This window comes from Sorex fumeus, unplaced genomic scaffold (assembly GCF_029834395.1).
Source record: "Sorex fumeus unplaced genomic scaffold, SorFum_2.1 ptg000240l, whole genome shotgun sequence".
Lineage (NCBI taxonomy): Eukaryota > Metazoa > Chordata > Mammalia > Eulipotyphla > Soricidae > Sorex > Sorex fumeus.
Genome location: NW_026606297.1, coordinates 4,836,742 through 4,855,405, shown reverse-complemented (window position 1 = coordinate 4,855,405; position 18,664 = coordinate 4,836,742). Strand labels below are relative to the sequence as shown.

Here is an 18,664-nt window from a genome sequence, read left to right as displayed (position 1 = left end):
ACTATCCAAATTGTATTTTCATGTATTTTGCATAATAGCCTACTATGATATTGAAGGATTAAATAATTCCATTTTTATTTTTTGCGAGTTTGGAGACCATACCTGCTGGTCACCAGAGGCTACTACTAACTAACCGAATGTTGGCTACATGTGAGGTAAGCACTTACCTCTGATACACCATCTGAAGTCTCCAGGTTTACTTTTTTAATGAGTATCATGTTATATTCCACAGAGGTTGTGCTATTTTCCCAACATTCTTCATGATACATTACCTCCGATCTTTTTGATATATTTTCACTGATGTTATATAATATCTTATTTTAGTTTGACTTGCATTTCACTATTAATTATTTATTATCCATATATTTTTTTAAGTGGGCTGGAGGGATAGCACAGTGGGTAGGGCATTTGCCTTGCACGCGGCCGACCCAGGTTCGATTCCTCTGCCCCTCTCAGAGAGCCGGAAAAGCTACTGAGAGTATCTCGCCTGCACTGCAAAGCCTGGTAAGATTCCCATGATGTATTTATATGCCACAAGTCTCACAATGAAGATGTTACTGGTGTCATCTTGAGCAAATTGATGAACAGAAGACAGTGCTACAGTGTTATGGTTCTGTTTTTTTTTTAAGTGGGTCCTCTGTATTTCCTCTTTAAAACTGTTCGATTCAGTTATTTTGCCCATGTTTTGACTAAGTGCATGAATTTTTGTTACTCCCTCAATTCAGAGGGAGTTTTAAAAACAATTTTGAGCACTCGTTCGACATGATCTGTGAATATATTCTTCTAACCTCTATTTTGCTTTATGGTTTTTGGTAATATTTTTTCATTGTATAAATGAATCCTAAGCTGATGCATTCCCATATAATTAGTCTTTATTTGATATCATTTGGCAATAAAGATTAATCTCTCATTTGCCTCTGGTATCATGATTCTGTACGCTACTCTTATTTTGTTTTATGTATTTTATGCTTTTAGATCTAGTACACAAGAATTTCACCTGTTTTGCAGTAATTTTGTATAAGTAAATAATAACCTAAATAGTATATTACTAGACATAAAAAACCAAATTGTTTTTTGGGGGGGAGTTTTGCTAGAACCTTTGAAATTAGAGATTGCAATCACAAATTTCTGAAAATTTTAATGTAGCACTGTAGCACTGTCCTCCCATTGTTCATCAATTTGCTCAGTAATGTCTCCATTGTGAGACTTGTTGTTACTGTGTTTGGCATATCGAATATGTCACAGGGAGCTTGCCAGGCTTTTCCATGCAGGCAAGATACTTCCGATAGCTTGCCGGGCTCTCTGAGAGAGTGGAAGAATAGAACCTGGACCGACTGGGTCAGCCACATGCAAGGCAAACACCCTACCCCTGTGCTATCTATAATTTTTTTTTATCCTATACAAAATGAAGTAGACTGTTGTCTCAACTTTTGCTTTATTTCATACATGCATACATTCATGTTTGGCATATCGAATACGTCACGGGGAACTTGCCAGGCTTTGTCCTGAGGGCGAGATACTCTTGGTAGCTTGCCGGGCTCTCCGAGAGGGGTGGAGGAATCGAACTCAGGTCAGCCATGTTGGCCGCTTTCAAGGCAAACGCCCTGCCGTTGTGCTATCGCTCTAGCCCCCCACATGGTAACAACAAATCTCACGATGGAGATGTTACTGGGCCTGCCTGAGCAAATCAATGGACAACAGGAGGACCGTGACCGTGACAAACATTCATGCATAGCTTCTATATACTTGTTAATTATGAAAAATTTGGAAAGCTAGAGATGTTTGATTTTGTGGGATGTGACAGTAAAACACCTATATATCTTCATCTATAAAATGCTTTCTCAGCCTGTAATACATAACACACACTCTCACACCTTTGTCAAGGATTTAATCAAATTTCTCATCTGCTTTTGCTTCAGACCAAATGCAAAAAATATGTGCTTACAAATGAGTTTTTGTGCCAGAGAATTAAAAGTTCTAATGGGTCTAGTAGTTACAAGCTCAAACCTTAGTTCTGACACTTATGAGCTATTAAGATTAACAAATTCTCAGGGCTGGAGCAATAGTATAGCAGGTAGGGCATTTATTTGCCTTGCACTCAGCCGATCCGGGTTTGATTCCCAGCATCCCAGGTGGTCCCATGAGCACTGCCAGGAGTAATCCCTGTGCATCTCCGGTTGTGGCCCAAAAAGCCAAAAAAAAAAAAAAAAAGATTAATGAAGTCTCAACGAGTCCATTTCGTAGCTGCAACCTCTAAAGCAAAATATTACTTTAAAAATATGAATTTTAATGAACATTTAACAATGCTCATTAAAATAGCTAGGAAATAAAAATAAATAAAATGTCCAGTGATGTGACATGAATGGATAAAGAAGTTGTGGAATGGATGCACAAGGGAATATTATGTAGCAATAATGACAAAAATCATATCATGCTATTTGCTTCGTGTTGATGGAATTGCATGGTATCATGTTATCAAATCAAATCAGAGGAATAAGAACAAACGCTGAATGCTATCTCTTAACTGTGAAATGAAGAGAGAAAACAAGGAAATAGAGAGTAGATGACACTGACAAAATCTTGGCCTAGGGTTACAAAATTTAAGAACAGTGGAAGGAGCGAAGTGGATGTGAAAATCAGAGGTAACAAGAGGAAGCATTAAAAAAGGGAACATGGCCATGGATATATTGGTGATGATAATGATAGTCATGTGCAATAACTTTATATATGGATACCATATACTTGAAAACTATTTTAACCATTCTATCTCAATGACAATGAAATACTTAGAATAAAATATGTCAGAGTCTTGAGCATTTATTGTTCTGAGTACAGTGTGTCTTGGGGTTTTTCTATTTATTTTCTCTGGGGCCCTGAGGTCTCTAGTACCTGAGGGCCTGTATTCTCCAACTCCAGAAAATTCTCATTTAAATTTCTTTAATTATTACTTCTTCATGAAACATATTCCAGTTCTTAAGGAATCTAAGAATACTTACATTCTTCCTATTGATAACTGAAAACAGCTAGACCCAAACAAATGAGGTCACATGAAAAAGGGGCTCTAAGATTCACAGCAGATTTATCCAATGAGAACTATGTGCTACAAGAAAATGGAAGGATGATGTTACTAAATAAATAAACAAATAATAAAACAAAAAACCCTCAATCATTTCGACTGTACTTTTTTGCCTCTCTGGGATATATTCCCAGGAGTGGTATTGCTGAGTCAAATAAGTCTACAACTATAACTCATGGTGTTTCACCAATAAAGAAAAGGCCCTCCCCGTTGATCGTCGATTTGCTCGAGCGGGCCCAGTAACGTCTCCATTGGAGACTTTGTTGTTACTGTGTCTGGCATATCGAATACTCTCAGTAGCTTGCCGGGCTCTCCGAGAGGGGCGGAGGAATCGAACTCGGGTCAGCCATGTTGGCCGCTTGTAAGGTGAACGCCCTACCCGCTGTGCTATTGCTCCAGCCCCAATAAAGAAAAAAAGATTAAAAAATCCTCAATCACATTAACACTCTAGTGAGAATACTCTAGCTAGAAATTCATTCACATTTGAAGAAATAGTACATAGCTTCATGGACAGACAACAATTTAGGGAATACATAGCATTGAAATCAGTCTTGCTAAAAAGGTTCAAGGCGCTTCTTTAAGAGACAAAACAAACTTCTCAGCACTGGCATTATGATGGCATTCACTGATAGTGTATATGGTTAAGAAAAGTTTGGAAAGGTTTCTGTCTATTCCTACCTTACTAAAGGATTTTACATACTCTTCATAATAATGTGTCATATATTCTTAATGTTCTTTGCCTGATAAGTGTTTTATCTCTATAGAAATTTTAATATAATATTCACTTATTGCAGATTTTTAAGCCTTAGCTAATAAATAATATTTTCAAACATAAAACAACCTTCCTTTTCTTAGGATAAAACACATTTATGTTTTGATAGGCATACTCAGATTTTCCATTTAAAATTCTCTTAATTCTTCTAACTCTTACTAAAATTTACTTTTGTAGAATTAATTTATTTCATGTAAATTTAAAAATGTGGTGGCATAGATTATTCATAATATTTACTTTTGGAAAGTTCTGTGCCCATAACAATAAAAGATTATGTATTTTGGAAAAGTATTTTTATCAATTTATTGATTTATGGGGGCTGGAGCGATAGCACAGCAGAAAGGTGTTTGACTTGCACACAGCCAATATGGCCTACTCGAGTTCAATTCCTCCGCCCCTCTCCGAGAGCCCGGCAAGCTACCGAGAGTATCTTGCCCACACGGCAGAGCCTGGCAAGCTACCCGTGATGTACTCGATATGACAAACACAGTAACAAGTCTCATGATGGAGACGTTACTGGGCCCGCTCAAGCAAATCGATGAACAATGGGAAGATCATGACCGTGATTGATTTATGATTCTGTGAGTTTAGGGAAATTAGCCCGATATACCTATATTATATAGATATCACTAACCCTCATTAAAAAAGAACTATCTCATATGTTTTGTAGGAAGGTGCTCTTTTATGTGCTGTGTGTTGGGATGATGTATGGATGAAAAGTATAATTGTACTTCAACAAAATTTATATGTATTTTTAATTACCTATATATTACCATGTTAAGCAAAATAAAGAACCAGCATTGCAAAAGATTTTTTGAGAAGTTATAAAAGTTGATAATGTAAATATCTAACAAAAACATTCTTTATAGCATTTTTGTTGCATGTCGCCCAAATGTGCAAATGAAGTGTAACAAAAATTTTTCTACCTTAAAAATTTCAATAAAAAAGAAGAGGGAAATAAAACATGACTTCCAGTCCCACTGACTAAATTTTTTAATCAGTCTATAATTTCATTGTTACTTCTTATACTAATTAATTTCTGTAGATTGACAAACTTTTTTAAGGTAGTAGATCATAGCTCTTTTTCTCCCCAATAAGTAGCAAGAAATCAAAGTTAGAATTTGAGAATAGAACATTAGCTCACTGAGTACTTAATAGATTACACTTCCTCATCCTTCACTGTGTTAAGCCTCTAGGAATGAAAGACAGCATGAATTTAATGAAGCTTTACAGATGTTAAAGTGGAACCAAGTAGAAAGAGCATAATTAGGGACTATTGTTAGTATTTTGTCTCAGAATTTAGAACATTTAAATTGCTTCTGAACTTGTAAACTAAATTTAAAGATTTCTACATACTTAGTGTAAATTTAAAGCATAAAGGTAGTTACCATATCTTATATGGTAGAGTTAGTAAGCTAATAATTCAGTCAATAGCTATTTTAAACATTTATATATAAAATAATTTTCAAAATAATGTAGAAACACATCCCATAATCATCTTTGACAAATAAAAGTTTGCTTCACTAGAACTATATATAGCTTGAATGAAGAAAATATATTAAGCATATTTTGCACTGCTAAATTTATAAGTGATCACTTGGTTTTAAGTGTTAATGGAAATAAGAGCATAAAATATCCCATCGTTCAAAATTGCAAAAGTTTAATTACATACTGGACACATGTTGTTGCTTTTCCTGAATTTAGTGAGCAGTTTTTCCCTTTATTGTATTTAAATTTACATATAAACACTAAAATTATATTTATTTTATTGGTGTATTTTATAACTTAATTTAGGCTAATTCATATAAATTTTCCTTTAGTAAATTCCTTTTCTTTTTATTTTAACTTAGTTTTACTGAACAATTTTTGTATAATAATAACCATAAGGGGAAAATTAAAACTAGAATATTATCAAGTATCTTTACTTGTTTTATTGAATGCAAAACTTTTATTGTTATAAACATGAAAATATGTACCTATTTAGAACAGAAAATTTGATATGAGATAAATGTACTTGTATGTTGCAAAATGTTATATTTATATATTATAAAATCAAAAAATCATGATAGAAAATAGTTCCTATAAGTAAAAAAACTTTTTTATTCTATTACCTAATGTCATCAATGTCATATCTATCAATATTTTCTTAATAGAGATTTTGTGTGTTTTAGATATTTTATGAATATTTCTTTGAACTTTTCCTAGCTAAGCATATTCATATTTAGATTTGTATAGATTGAAGGCTATGGCAGCAGTTTACAATTTTAATTATCACATTGCATTTAATGTATTCATTTATCATAGTTTTCTCATAGTTCCTTTATTGGGAGGCAATTAAGTGTCTTTGGACTTTGGCTATGAAAAACCAGGTGCTTAAAAAATTTATGTAGTATTTTATGGCTATGAATTTTCATACATTTGTTGGTAATTGCCATGGTTTACAGTAGCTGAGTTGTATAGAAAGCATGTGTTTATATATTTTTCAAGAACTCATGCAATTTGACATTACCACCAGTAGGATATGAGAATTAAACTTCCTTCAATACTTCTCATCATCTGACTTGTGTTTAAAATAGGTATCACTGTCATCCTGTTGTTCATCACTCTCCTCGAGCAGGCACCAGTAATGTCTCCATTCGTCCTAGCCCTGAGATTTTAACAAGTGCCACATTGCAGGCTCTTTCAGGGCTAGGGAAATGAGACCCATCATTGTTAAAACCAAGTGATGAGGGTTTTGGCATATCAAATACACCAGGGGGAGCTTGCCAGACTCTGCTGGGCATGCAGGATACTCTCAGAATCCTGCTGGGTTCTCTGAGAGTGAGAATTAGACAATAAGAAGTTGTGTGGCCGCACTTCCAGGAGCTTGGTCTCATAGTCTCTGGATCTTGGCTGTTGATGGGATTACACAGTGCGGGGGGTAGGGGAGGGGTCAGTTATGGATGTAACTGCCAAGCTTCAGCAAGATGGGGATTCTGGGTGGAGGAGTCCCAGTCCCAATCGAGCAGGCTTGGAGATTTCAGCCCCGGGTCTCACACATCTGGGTTCCTCGGCCGTTTCCTTCATGCATGAGGCTCATTCGAGTGCGTGGAGAGTGGTCTAAAGCATGGCTGTGGCTGAGTTCGGGAGGTCTTGAACTGCCAAGACTGCTCGGAGTGGAGAGGGAAACTTAACCCGCACCCCTCCAAGGGTCCCCAGTGAAGACAGCCAGGTGCAGGGGAAGGAGACTCTATGATGTACTCTTCTAGGAGCTGGGTTTTATGGTCTCTGGAGCTTGGCCCCTGATGGGATTACACAGTGCCAGGAGCAGTTGGTGGGTGTAACACTAACAACCACCAACTATTCCATTATATATTTCAAAAATATAAATACATCTTATCAGGTTACTAGACTTTTTTTAACTTTTGATATGTATCAAATATTTTTCTTACATAAAGTCACATTTAATCTTATCTTGTTCCATATATTTGACTGTTAATTTGGCTATTTTATGCCTTAACTTTTCCTTGCAAATTTTAATTTAGGTTTTGTATTTTTTAACAAAAAGCTTACTGAGATTAAAACCAAATCTATGTTGATTCTTTGCACATTTCACTTTTGTATGCAGACTAGTAAATAAATAGTAAAATATATTCCCTATATATTAATAAAATATATGCATAGTGACCCTTAAAATGCTCTCTCTCTCTATATGTGTATATGTGTATATGTATATTTACATATATTAGTGTGTGTGTGTGTGTGTGTGTGTGTGTGTGTGTGGGTGTGGGTGTGTGTGTTTAGCTCTTGGACCATACCCTGTTATGCTCAAGGCTTTCTCCTGGCTCTGCATTGAGGCATCACTTATGGTGGTGTTTAGGGGAACTATATAGGATGCCAGGTATAGAACCCGGTTCAGTATCATGTAAGATAAGTGCCCTCCTAGTTGTACTCTAGTTATATTACACTAATTTTACATTACTATTTAAAAGAACAGTATATAGGTGAAACAAAATTCCATATTTGAAAATGAATTTTTCACTATAATGATGATCCTGTTAAGTAAATAGTTGATGTAAGCAGATTTTCCCCATCAGCAATTGTTAATACAGTCAACTTTTTCTGAGAAGAAAATTTTAACATATTATACATTCTTGGTATTTTACTTTATTTTTTTTCCCTTCTTAAATTTTTATTAATGAAACACCATGAGGTACAGTTGTAGACTCACAAATTTTTGTGCTTGGGTTTCAGTTATACAATGATCAAATACCCATCCCTCCACCAGTGCCCATTCTCCACCACCACTAATCCCAGTCTTCCTGCCTCCCCCTGTTTTGGAGAGGGGGGTCACACCTAGAAGGGCTCAGGGCTTACTCCTGGTTTTGTGCGCAGTGATTACTCTTGGCAGTGCTCAGTGAACTATATTTTTTGGGAGATAAAACCCCAGGTCAGCAGTATCCAAACCTAGTGACTGACCCACTGTATTAGCTCCCCATCTTGAAAATAATTTATTTGCTGAAAACACGTTTGACGTGTTTTCAGAAAATTTTACAAGACATATTTACAAAATATACAAAATATATTTAGACATTGTCGTCAAATATTAATATGATGTAGAACATATATCCATGTATCACTTGTCACTTGTCACCTGTCATTCTGTTATTCTGTTGTTCATTGATTTACTTGAGAGGGCACCAGTAATGTCTCCATTCATCCCCGTCGCATTATAGTGTAGCCCGATGGCGTATTGGGGGCTCTTTCAGGGTCAGGGGAATGAGACCCTTTTTTGTTACTGTTTTTGGCATATCTAATATGCCACAGGTAGCTTGCCAGTCTCTGCCTCACAGGCGGGATACACTCGATAGCTTGCCAGGCTCTCTGAGAGGGAGAATCTTGCTTTCTTCCTGGAGCTTTGTTTTATAGTCTCTGGATCTTGGCCATGGATGAGATTACATCACGCCGGGGGTGCGGTTTGTGGGTGTGACTCCAAAATACTGGAAAATGGGGGACCGGCAGGCTTGATCTCAGCCCCGGGTCCCGCATACCTGGGTTCCTCTGCCTGTTCCTTCCTGTGTGAGGCTCATCTGAGCATGTGTGAGAGTGGCCTTGAGCATGACTATTGCTGGGTTCTGAAGGTTTTCGGTTGCTGGGACTCTACCCCTGGCGGAGAAGGAGACTCAACCCTCCCCTCTAAGGGGCTGCAGTGAAGACAGCCTGGCATGGGGGCAGAAGGTTCTGCTATGTATACATACATATATTTGTATGGTATTGTATTGATATTTCTTTATATATCTACATACACAGATGAGAAAACTAAAAACAATGAAAGTTTAACATTGTGATAATAGAAAGTTTTACATTGTGAAAATATTAAGAACTACTTTCTTAACTTGGGTGTCCAAAAAAATACAATGTTCTTGGTATCTGAAAAAGGAAGTGTGTTTTTTCATTCTTCTGGAGGTTAGAAGTTAGACCATGGAATTGGTAAGGTTGGTTCTGAAAATGCCACTCTTGTTAGATTTTGATATATTTCTTTCTGGGTCTTGTTCTTACATGACACTTTGCATCTCTCTTTATAAATTCATCTAATCCTAATTTTCTCCCTGAAACTCGATATCCATGTTTAGGAATAGAATTCCACATATCCAGTGGGGCAAGGTCAGAATTTCCTGAGTCAAGTTTTTAAATTTGATTTAGTTTTTTTTTTGTTAACATATGATAGGTTTATTTTCACTTCTACTTAAGGATTCTTAAATTCCTTTGTTATTTTTATGGACTGTATAATGTACCCATTCTAAATAAAATTTCAGAACACTTTATCATAGTTAAAATTGCAAACATAATAGTATCATTTACCTTAAACTATGTTCTCCAAAATAAGTAAAGTAAAAAGTAAAGGCCCTCCCGTTGATCGTCGATTTGCTCGAGCGGGCCCAGTAACGTCTCCATTGGAGATTTTGTTGTTACTGTGTTTGGCATATCGAGTACATCATGGGTGGCTTGCCAGGCTCTGCCGTGTGGGTGAGATACTCTCAGTAGCTTGCTGGGCTCTCCAAGAGGGGCAGAGGAATCGAACTCAAAAAAATATGGAACGCTTCACGAATTTGTATGTCATCCTTGCGCAGGGACCTTGCTAAGGTTCTCTGTATAATTCCCATTTTAGTATATGTGCTGCTGAAGGGCTGGAGTGATAGCACAGCAGTAGGGCATTTGCCTTGCACGCAGCCAACACGGCCGACCCGAGTTTGATTCCTCCGCCCCTCTTGGAGAGCCCGGCAAGCTACCGAGAGTATCTCGCCCGCACGGCAGAGCCTGGCAAGCCACCCGTGATGTATTCAATATGCCAGACACAGTAACAACAAAGTCTCCAATGGAGACATTACTGGGCCCGCTCGAGCAAATCGATGATCAACGGGAGGGCCTTTACCTCCAAAATAAGTCTTTGAATTAATGTAGCAAATACAGCTGAAGACCACTTTCAACTATTGCACAAATAGAATATTATTACTTTTTCTCCTTTATTCTCAGAATGTTTCTCTACTCATGCCATAAAACATATTAATGTGACATATTTTTATCTCAAAAGAGTTTGAGTGAAGGTCAGGACCAAGTAACTTCCAATTTGCATGATGACTTAGAAGAAATAATGTCTTGGTAGTAACAGCAATAGCCATAGCTATGTAGAGATTGTTCAGTCCAGAAAGCTTTAAAATAATTTTGGTGCACATTTTATACAAACAGAAATATATTTAATGTTATATCTGCAAAGCTCAATAGCTGTAATTTAAATTTAATTAGACACTGATTTTCTGTCTGCCCTTTTCCCCAATACATCACACTTTCATTGGTATTATAGTAATGTTTAATTCAAATATGTAGGCCTAAATTATATTTTCTAAAAAAAAATCCACTGCCTGAGGATTCAAGTTCATAAAGTAATGAAACATATAGATCATCTGTGACAGTAAGAAAAATCATCAAGTTCAATTCTAAAATTGCCTTATTTTCTAGTCCCATTTGCAAATGGCAACAATAGAGATTTCTTTTAAAAATTCAGAGATAAAAGACTCAATATTTTAAATAAACTTCATTTAGGTTTTTATTTTTAATTTTGCTACTTAGTCTTAAGGACAGTAAGTTTTTATGTTCTTTGTTCTTATGTTCTTATATTCTTTGAAAGTAAATTCAGAACAAACACTTAGGAGAGTTTAAGGTTTTATTCTGATTGGGCTAACACATTAATGTACTTTCAGTCTTTGTATTGTAGTACCCAATAATTTTTAACAAAATAGATCTATCTATGTGTTTAATAAAGCTGTCACCATAATTTTATTGTATTCACATATAGTGGGCTGAAGTGATAGCACAGTGGGTAGGGCGTTTGCCTTGAAGGCAGCCGGCTGACCCGGGTTCGATTCCTCCATCCCTCTCAGAGAGCATGGCGAGCTACCAAGAATATCCGCCCACACGGCAGAGCCTGGCAAGCTCCCGGTGACATATTTGATATGCCAAACACAGCAACAAGTCTCTCAATGAATACGTTATAGGTGCGCTAATCCATGAACAACGGGAAGACAGTGCTATTCACATATAGTAAAACTAGAGTATTGAAGAATACTGGAACTGGAAAGACAATGCAAGTTGTTCCTTGCTTTCCATGCAGATATCCTGGGTTCAATCCCTCCCATCCCATATGGTCCTCTGAGCACTTCCAGGCATAGTTCCGTAGTGCAGAGCTAGAATTAATCCCTGAACATTGCTGGATGAGCTCCCCCGAACTCCTGCCTGCTCCCCCTACCAAAAAAAAAAAAAACCCTGAAATGTCTTTAGTTGACATTTAAGAAAAAAAAAGCAAAATGATCTCATTCACTCTCAATAACCATTACAGCTTTATAAGCTAGCATGTATCTCATTATTATTTGAAGCCTTTATAATGCTCCTAAACTTGTTTCAAAGCTTTCATTTATTAAATTATCAGGTGATTTGTAAGTTGTTTTGAACTTACTTTCCTTTCCTTTTTCATTTTCAATTGAACCACATGAATTAGAGAGTTATAAATATATCCATTATCTTCAATCTTACAATGTTGCACCACCAGTCCCTTCACAGCTCGCTGTTTACTTCTTCCATAAATATCCCAGTTTTCCTTCCACACTGCAGCCTGCCCCTATCAAAGACTCTTTTCCTCCCTACCATTGTCCTAGTGTTCCCTTCCTTAGCATATCTCCCATTCCTAACCCCAGTGGCAGTCATCCTACTGAAGATCAGCTCTCTTGCTCTTCATTTCTAATAATTTTGGGCATGTTCTATTCCCCTAAATTTCTTTATCTCATATCAGAGAGATCATTCTGTATCTGTTCCTTTCTCTCTCTCTCTCTCTCTCTCTCTCTCTCTCTCTCTCTCTCTCTCTCTCTCTCTCTCTCTCTCTGGCTAACTTCGTTCAAGTTAGTCAAAGGGAGACTTTCAGATCCATTCATGGTACATTCAGATCCATCCATGCTTCAGCAAATGCATGGCTTTATCTTTTATTCTGGTGAGTAATATTCCATTATGTATGTTCCACAGCTTCTTTACCTAGTCCTCTGTTCTTGGGCACCTGGATTGTTTCTGGATTTTGGCTATTGAGAACAGTGCTGCAATGACTATGGGAGTGCTGATGTCTTTTTTGCATTGTGCTTTTGGATGATTAGGGTCTATTCCAAGGAGTAGAATGGCTAGCCTTTCAAATTGTCAATTGATAGTCTTTTAAGGAATAAACATATTGTCTTCCAAAAAACACTGGACTTGTGAATATCCCTCCAGCAGTGAGTTGCGGTCGCTTTTCACCCACATCCTCACTGACACTGGAAATTTTGATTCTTTGTAATGTGTGTAAGTCTTTCTTGTGTAACGTGATATCTCATTATTCTCTGTATTTGCATTGTTCTGATGATGGGTGACATATAACTTATTTTCATAAGCTTTTTGGCTACTTCTATTTCTTGAGAAAGTTTTTTCATATTTTCAATCTATATTTTGAACTTACTTTCTTGAACATTTTATGAAAATGGAAAATCTATCACTAGAGGAAAGAAGATAAAAATGGAATAATGACCAGTTAGAGAAATGAAATGCCTTAAAGTTTAAATTTTAGAGTTCTTTTAAGCTATTAGATTTTTAACATGTATTACTTGGGGGGGGGGGATAACTGGCAGTGATCAGGGGCATTTCCCAGCTCTGTGTTCAGAGGGTCACCCCTGATGATTCTTGGATGACCATGTAGAGCCCAGGGATTGAAATGGTCAGTGACTTGAAGGGCAGGTGTGCTAACCTGTGTTACTTCTCTATTCTTCATGTCATTAGATATATAAAAGTATAACTGAATAACTAAATTTAAAATTTTATATACATAAAAGACTTTTTTCAAGATACAATTTTTAAAAATTTTTATTAGTGGAACACCATGAGGTACAGTTGTAGACTTACAAATTTTTGTGCTTGGGTTTAAGTTATACAATGATCAAATACCCATCCCTCCACCAGTGCCCGTTTCCCACCACCATGGATCCCAGTATCCCTCCAAGCCCCCATCCTCCCATTCCACCCTACCTCTGTGGCAGGGCATTCCCTTTTGTTCTATTCTTTTTTTATTAGTGAAACACCATGAGATACAGTTGTAGACTTATAAACTTTCGTGCTTGGGTTTCAGTTATACAATGATCAAGTACACATTCCTCCACCAGTGCCTATTCTCTACCACCAATGATCCCGGTAGCCCTCCCATCCCCCCACCCTAATCCACCTCCACCCCATCCCGCTTCTGTGGCAGAGCATTCCCTTTTGCTCTCTCTTTCCTTTAGGGTGTTGTGGTTTGCAATAGAGTGGCCATCATGTTCGGTCTATAGTCTATAGTCTACTTTCAGCACACATCTCACATCCTGAGCGAATCCTCCAAAGACCCTTTACTTGGTGTTCCCTTCTTTATCGAGCTGCCTTTTGCCCCAGAATGTGCTGCCAGCTTCCAAGCTGTGGAGTAGACCTCCTGGTTCTTATCTCAACTATTCTTGACCAGGCTGGAGCAATAGCACAGTGGGTAAGACGTTTGCTTGCGTACAGCTGACGGGGTTCAATTTCTCCGTCTCTCTCAGAGAGCCCAGCAAGCTACCCAGAGTATCCCACCTGCATGGCAGAGTGTGGCAAGCTCCACATGACGTATTCAATATTCCAAAACAGTAACAAGTCTCACAATGGAGACATTACTGGCATCAAAGGACAGTGCTATTATCTTGACCAAGAATGAATGGGAATTACATCACATTTACTAATGCCAAGAAAGGAATGACCTGAACTTCAAATCCAAATCATTTGTAGGTAGGACCGTGTGTTGCATACCTGTTGTTAAGTGGATGATGTCTTCACTCTGCATTAGTGGCTGTTTTTGTAGTATAACTTTCTCTGGCTCTTTTTAACTTCCTCATGTATATTTGTATTAGAAGGATATTTTCCCACTGAAACGTAAGGCTTCTTAAATTGCCTATTTTCCCCCTCTATATGTTGAATTAATGAGATACATTTCACAAACTGTTTGCTCTATTATAGTCCATTAAAACAGAATACAATTGAAAATAGAAAAGCTATTCTTAGAAAACCTAGAATCATCAAACTTATCTAATTAAATCAAACAAACAAGAGCAAAATCATTAATCTGTAATTTAAAAATAATAATTAGAATGGAAAATTCTAATGTAATAGTAGTAATAATAGAACACATGCACATAAAATGTATGTACAAAGGACAAGTATACTAAGAAAGATCTAGTAACCGCTATTGATAACTTAAACATTATCAATCAACAGTGATAAATTATAATTTATTTTTCTTTGCAATAAAATAGTTTGGTGAGTAATAAAGTATTCTATTAGAATGCCAGATCTCTAATTTCTGATCTGGAGATTTCATTATGGGTTTGGGTATCAAATGAATGGGCAACATTTAATTTAGAGAATAAATTTAAAATATCTAGTTTGATCCAGACTTATTATTTCTATTTCTTCAATCCTGTTAATTCATTGCTAGGTGGTGACAGCATCTCAGATATCTGGGTTTTAGTCTAGAGGATCTCCCAATGCTTTATACTTCAACTGATAGTCTTCAGTTTTATAAATAGAGTTTTATCATTATACTGTAGGAACATTGCTCTCAATGAATGAGCCATCAGATGTAAGAATTGCAAAGAATTATCACTTAAAGTGAATTTAGATAAAACCCACTAATTCTATTTAGCATGCCTAAAACTATGATATGTTTGACTGAAATACAAAAGAAAAAGAAATTAAATCAGATTCTTACCCTGCAATGCCTGAAAAACAACCAGACTGGATTCTCATTCAGAGCAAACTACTGCAAATAATATGCCTTAATGTTCTGGATTCTACAGAAAATAAATAATGGAAGTAACACTGTAATCATATTATTAATTTACGACTATTCTCTCAAAACAGAATCTGGGACACTATGCAAGGAACAAATAAAAATTACACCAATCTGGGCTCCTTGCCCAGAAGTACAACAACACACACACACACACATAAACACACACACATACAATACAGAACTAAAAAAAATCTTTTCCAAGGAAATCACTATTGGAGAAAATAATAACTTAAAAAAATTCTAAAATAAGAAGGAATATACTTCCATTGAAAACAACAGTAAATCTGTTTGGACTATCAAATTTGCCTATAGTTATGTATATTACTGGCAGATAATATGATGTTACTGAAATAGAACTACAATTTTATAAGAAAAATGAATAATTCCTGAAGACCTCTAAAATCACAAAATTCAATGATTGTAGTTCTCAAATTGCCAGTAATAAAGCGAACATCATTGTGCTTCTGACTTTATCTTCTATATGAAATACTTCCTCTTCTTAAATGGAGTTGCGGGGGACATAGCCCTCGTTTGCTAATCAGAGCCAGTCTATTACTTTAGGGTGAGTTTCTGTAATGTTTGAGACTCTCCAATGAGATTGAATACAAAGTTCTCTAGATGAGGTGGATGCAAAGCCTATAACATAACTCAGATGTTGCATGAACTGTGTCAGGATTGGCTGGGTGGGTGTTCAGGCAGCTGCATGGAGCTCTCCATTTGGACTACTTGATTTATCTTCTACTCCCAATGGACATTGCAGTTAATCATGATATTCACCTCCTTATTACTCTCTCCTTCTACACTATGGCCACAAAAGCAAAGGAAAACTGACACAAAAGTAACTGCAAATCAACCATACTATGAAAAAAATTCACCTGTCAATCATTGTTAAAACAATTTTTAATCCTATAAGAAAAATAATGAGCTACTGGAGGGAACATTTTAAAAAACAGAATGAGATGCAAAATTTGAGGAAAAAAATAATAAAACTAATCAAAGTTGAAAAATACTATGATAAATATTTGACTCCATTAAAACAATATATATATTTGAGAATAATGGGTATTTCAGAATGTGAAGATAAGGGAAGATAGGGACTATATTCAAAGAAGTGCAGCAAACAAAATTTCCCAATCCTAAAAAAAATAACCAAATAGGTTCAGGAAGTTATGAGAATTCCCAAATTTTGTCACCCAAAGTAACATATACCCAAACATATCATAGTTAAATTATTAAAAGTAAATATCAGAGCCGGGTTATTACAGTTGGTATGGTGCTTAACTTGCACGGTCCAATTCTGGTTTGATCCCCGGCATCTCATACAGTCACCCAAGAACTGCCAGGAGTGACCCTGAGGGCAGAGCCAAAAGTAGGTCCTCAGAACTAATGGGTGAAGTTCCAAAAATAAAAAAAAAGTTGAATTAAAAAACACACACACACATATACACATACATACACATTTACACACAAACTTGTGATGGGAGAAAAGTGACTTCCAATTTACCTCTGTCAGATTTTGATGAGATAGTTTATTTATGATTCTATGGCATAGAATGACTGTTCATAGAATGACATGACAAAAAGGTAAAAACACTTTCCATCAAGAATATTTAAATGCTGAAAAAATATTCAAATATTATAGAAAAATAAATGCTTTTCCAAAGAAATTAAAGTTAATAGAGTTTTTCATCAGTAAAGTCGTTCTATAAGTGTTTAGCGTCAGTGAAATAATACAAGGGTAGGATCATTTCCTTGTACACAGCTGAATGTTATTAGTAACCTGGGTTATTTCCCTGGCATCACACATCGCCTCCTGAGCCTACTTTGAGTGAGTGGTCTCTGAAGCCAGAGCCAGAAATAAGTTCCGAGCATAGACCAATGTGCTACAATAACAAAACTGAAAATGTATAAACAAAGAAAATACAAGAAGTATTTAAAATCCCTTTACGTGAAAAGCAAAAACAGCACTAAAGAAGTCTATAAGTAAAAATATGGCAATAGTGATATGGAAATATAAAAAAAGGAAATAAGAAAATGTCAAAATTTATAAAATGAACAGCATAGAGAAACAAGAGGGGGGAAGTCCCAATAGTAGACTTAAATAAAACAAACGACAGAGCAGCAACAAGTCCTATAAATAATCATTTAAGTGGTCTAAGCACCCAAACTGAGACACAGAGTTGCTGGATGGGTGAACGATCTAGGTCAGGAAATAGATACAAGAAGTTATGGGGCTCATGGAGCAATAGCATAGTGGGTAGGGCATTTGCCTTGCATGTGGCCGACCCACGTTCAATTCCCACAGTCCCATTTGGTCCCTTGAGTTCTGCCAGGGGTAATTCCCGAGTGCAGAGCAAGGAGTAACCCCTGTGTATTGCCAGGTGTGATTAAAAAAAAAGTTATTTCCATGAGTTGTCTTCTACAGACGCTATCATCATTACGAGGATCACCACCATCACCAACACATTCCCTCCTCAAAACACAAGCAGACATTTATGGAATAAATCTTGAGGTACAATAACTTGCAAAGACACGACAGTGCGTAAGTGTGAGGAATGCGAGATGTTGCAAAGGTTTTGGCCTGAGTTTTCTGTAAAGATTTGGGCAGACATAGACACTTGGAGTTGAGTATTTTCCTCTTGCACTGATAGTGTTTTACGTCTACTTGAGAAGCAGGTGTACAGAGTAACTGTGTTGAGTGCTTTTCATTCTCTCCCAGTTGCAATGTTAACAAAGATACTGAAGTTCCTTGTTAGCAGGAATCAGTATGGAAATTACTAAAACATGTAAGGGAGATATCATGTAGCCCAGAGCAATACTCCTAGGCATGTTTCCAAGAAGTACAAAAACAAATCCAAAAGGATACCTGCAATGGTACATTCACAACAGCATGTTCACAGTAGCCAAAATAGTGAATGAAACTTATGCTCCTTTGACTAAAGATAAAACTATGTCTAGGGGAATGTAACTTGAGATGATTTTCATGGAGAAAGTTGAAAATGACAGTTACTGGAGGATCTCACCCATAAGTGGAATTTAAACAGCTGAAACAAACAACTAGAAAAAAAAAATTGAAAAATGGAAAACTGACTCCTACCTGGGTGAAACCAAAGCAAATAAAAGGAAGAATTATAAAGGAGGGAAATATAAAGGGTGAGTTAATTGTTGTTCTAGTGGTGGGACAATTGTACTAACATTGGTGATGGGTGTGGTGACTCATAGAAATTGAAAACTATATTTCTGAAATTCTATATATTAACTGGTAATAAATCAGGGAAAAACAAAAGAGAAGGAAAACAATGTGTGGGATTGTAACGTTTTTGTGGACAAAATTGTTAACAGAAGGTGGCACTACCCGAGCCACTTTTGTTCGATGGGCAAAAAGATTTGTATTATGGTGCTTGTCTTTCATCAGCTG

At 36.5% G+C, this 18,664-nt stretch overlaps 1 protein-coding gene and 1 non-coding gene across 2 annotated transcripts in view; one reads left to right on the top strand and one right to left on the bottom strand.

The window, feature by feature from the left end:
* CDH18 (cadherin 18) overlaps positions 1 to 18,664 on the top strand; it is a 784,408-nt gene that overhangs the window by 9,541 nt on the left and 756,203 nt on the right. The window lies entirely within an intron of this gene.
* On the bottom strand, positions 9,914 to 10,016 carry LOC130018198 (U6 spliceosomal RNA). The gene has a single exon (XR_008791502.1). It is a non-coding gene; the product is annotated as a U6 spliceosomal RNA (small nuclear RNA).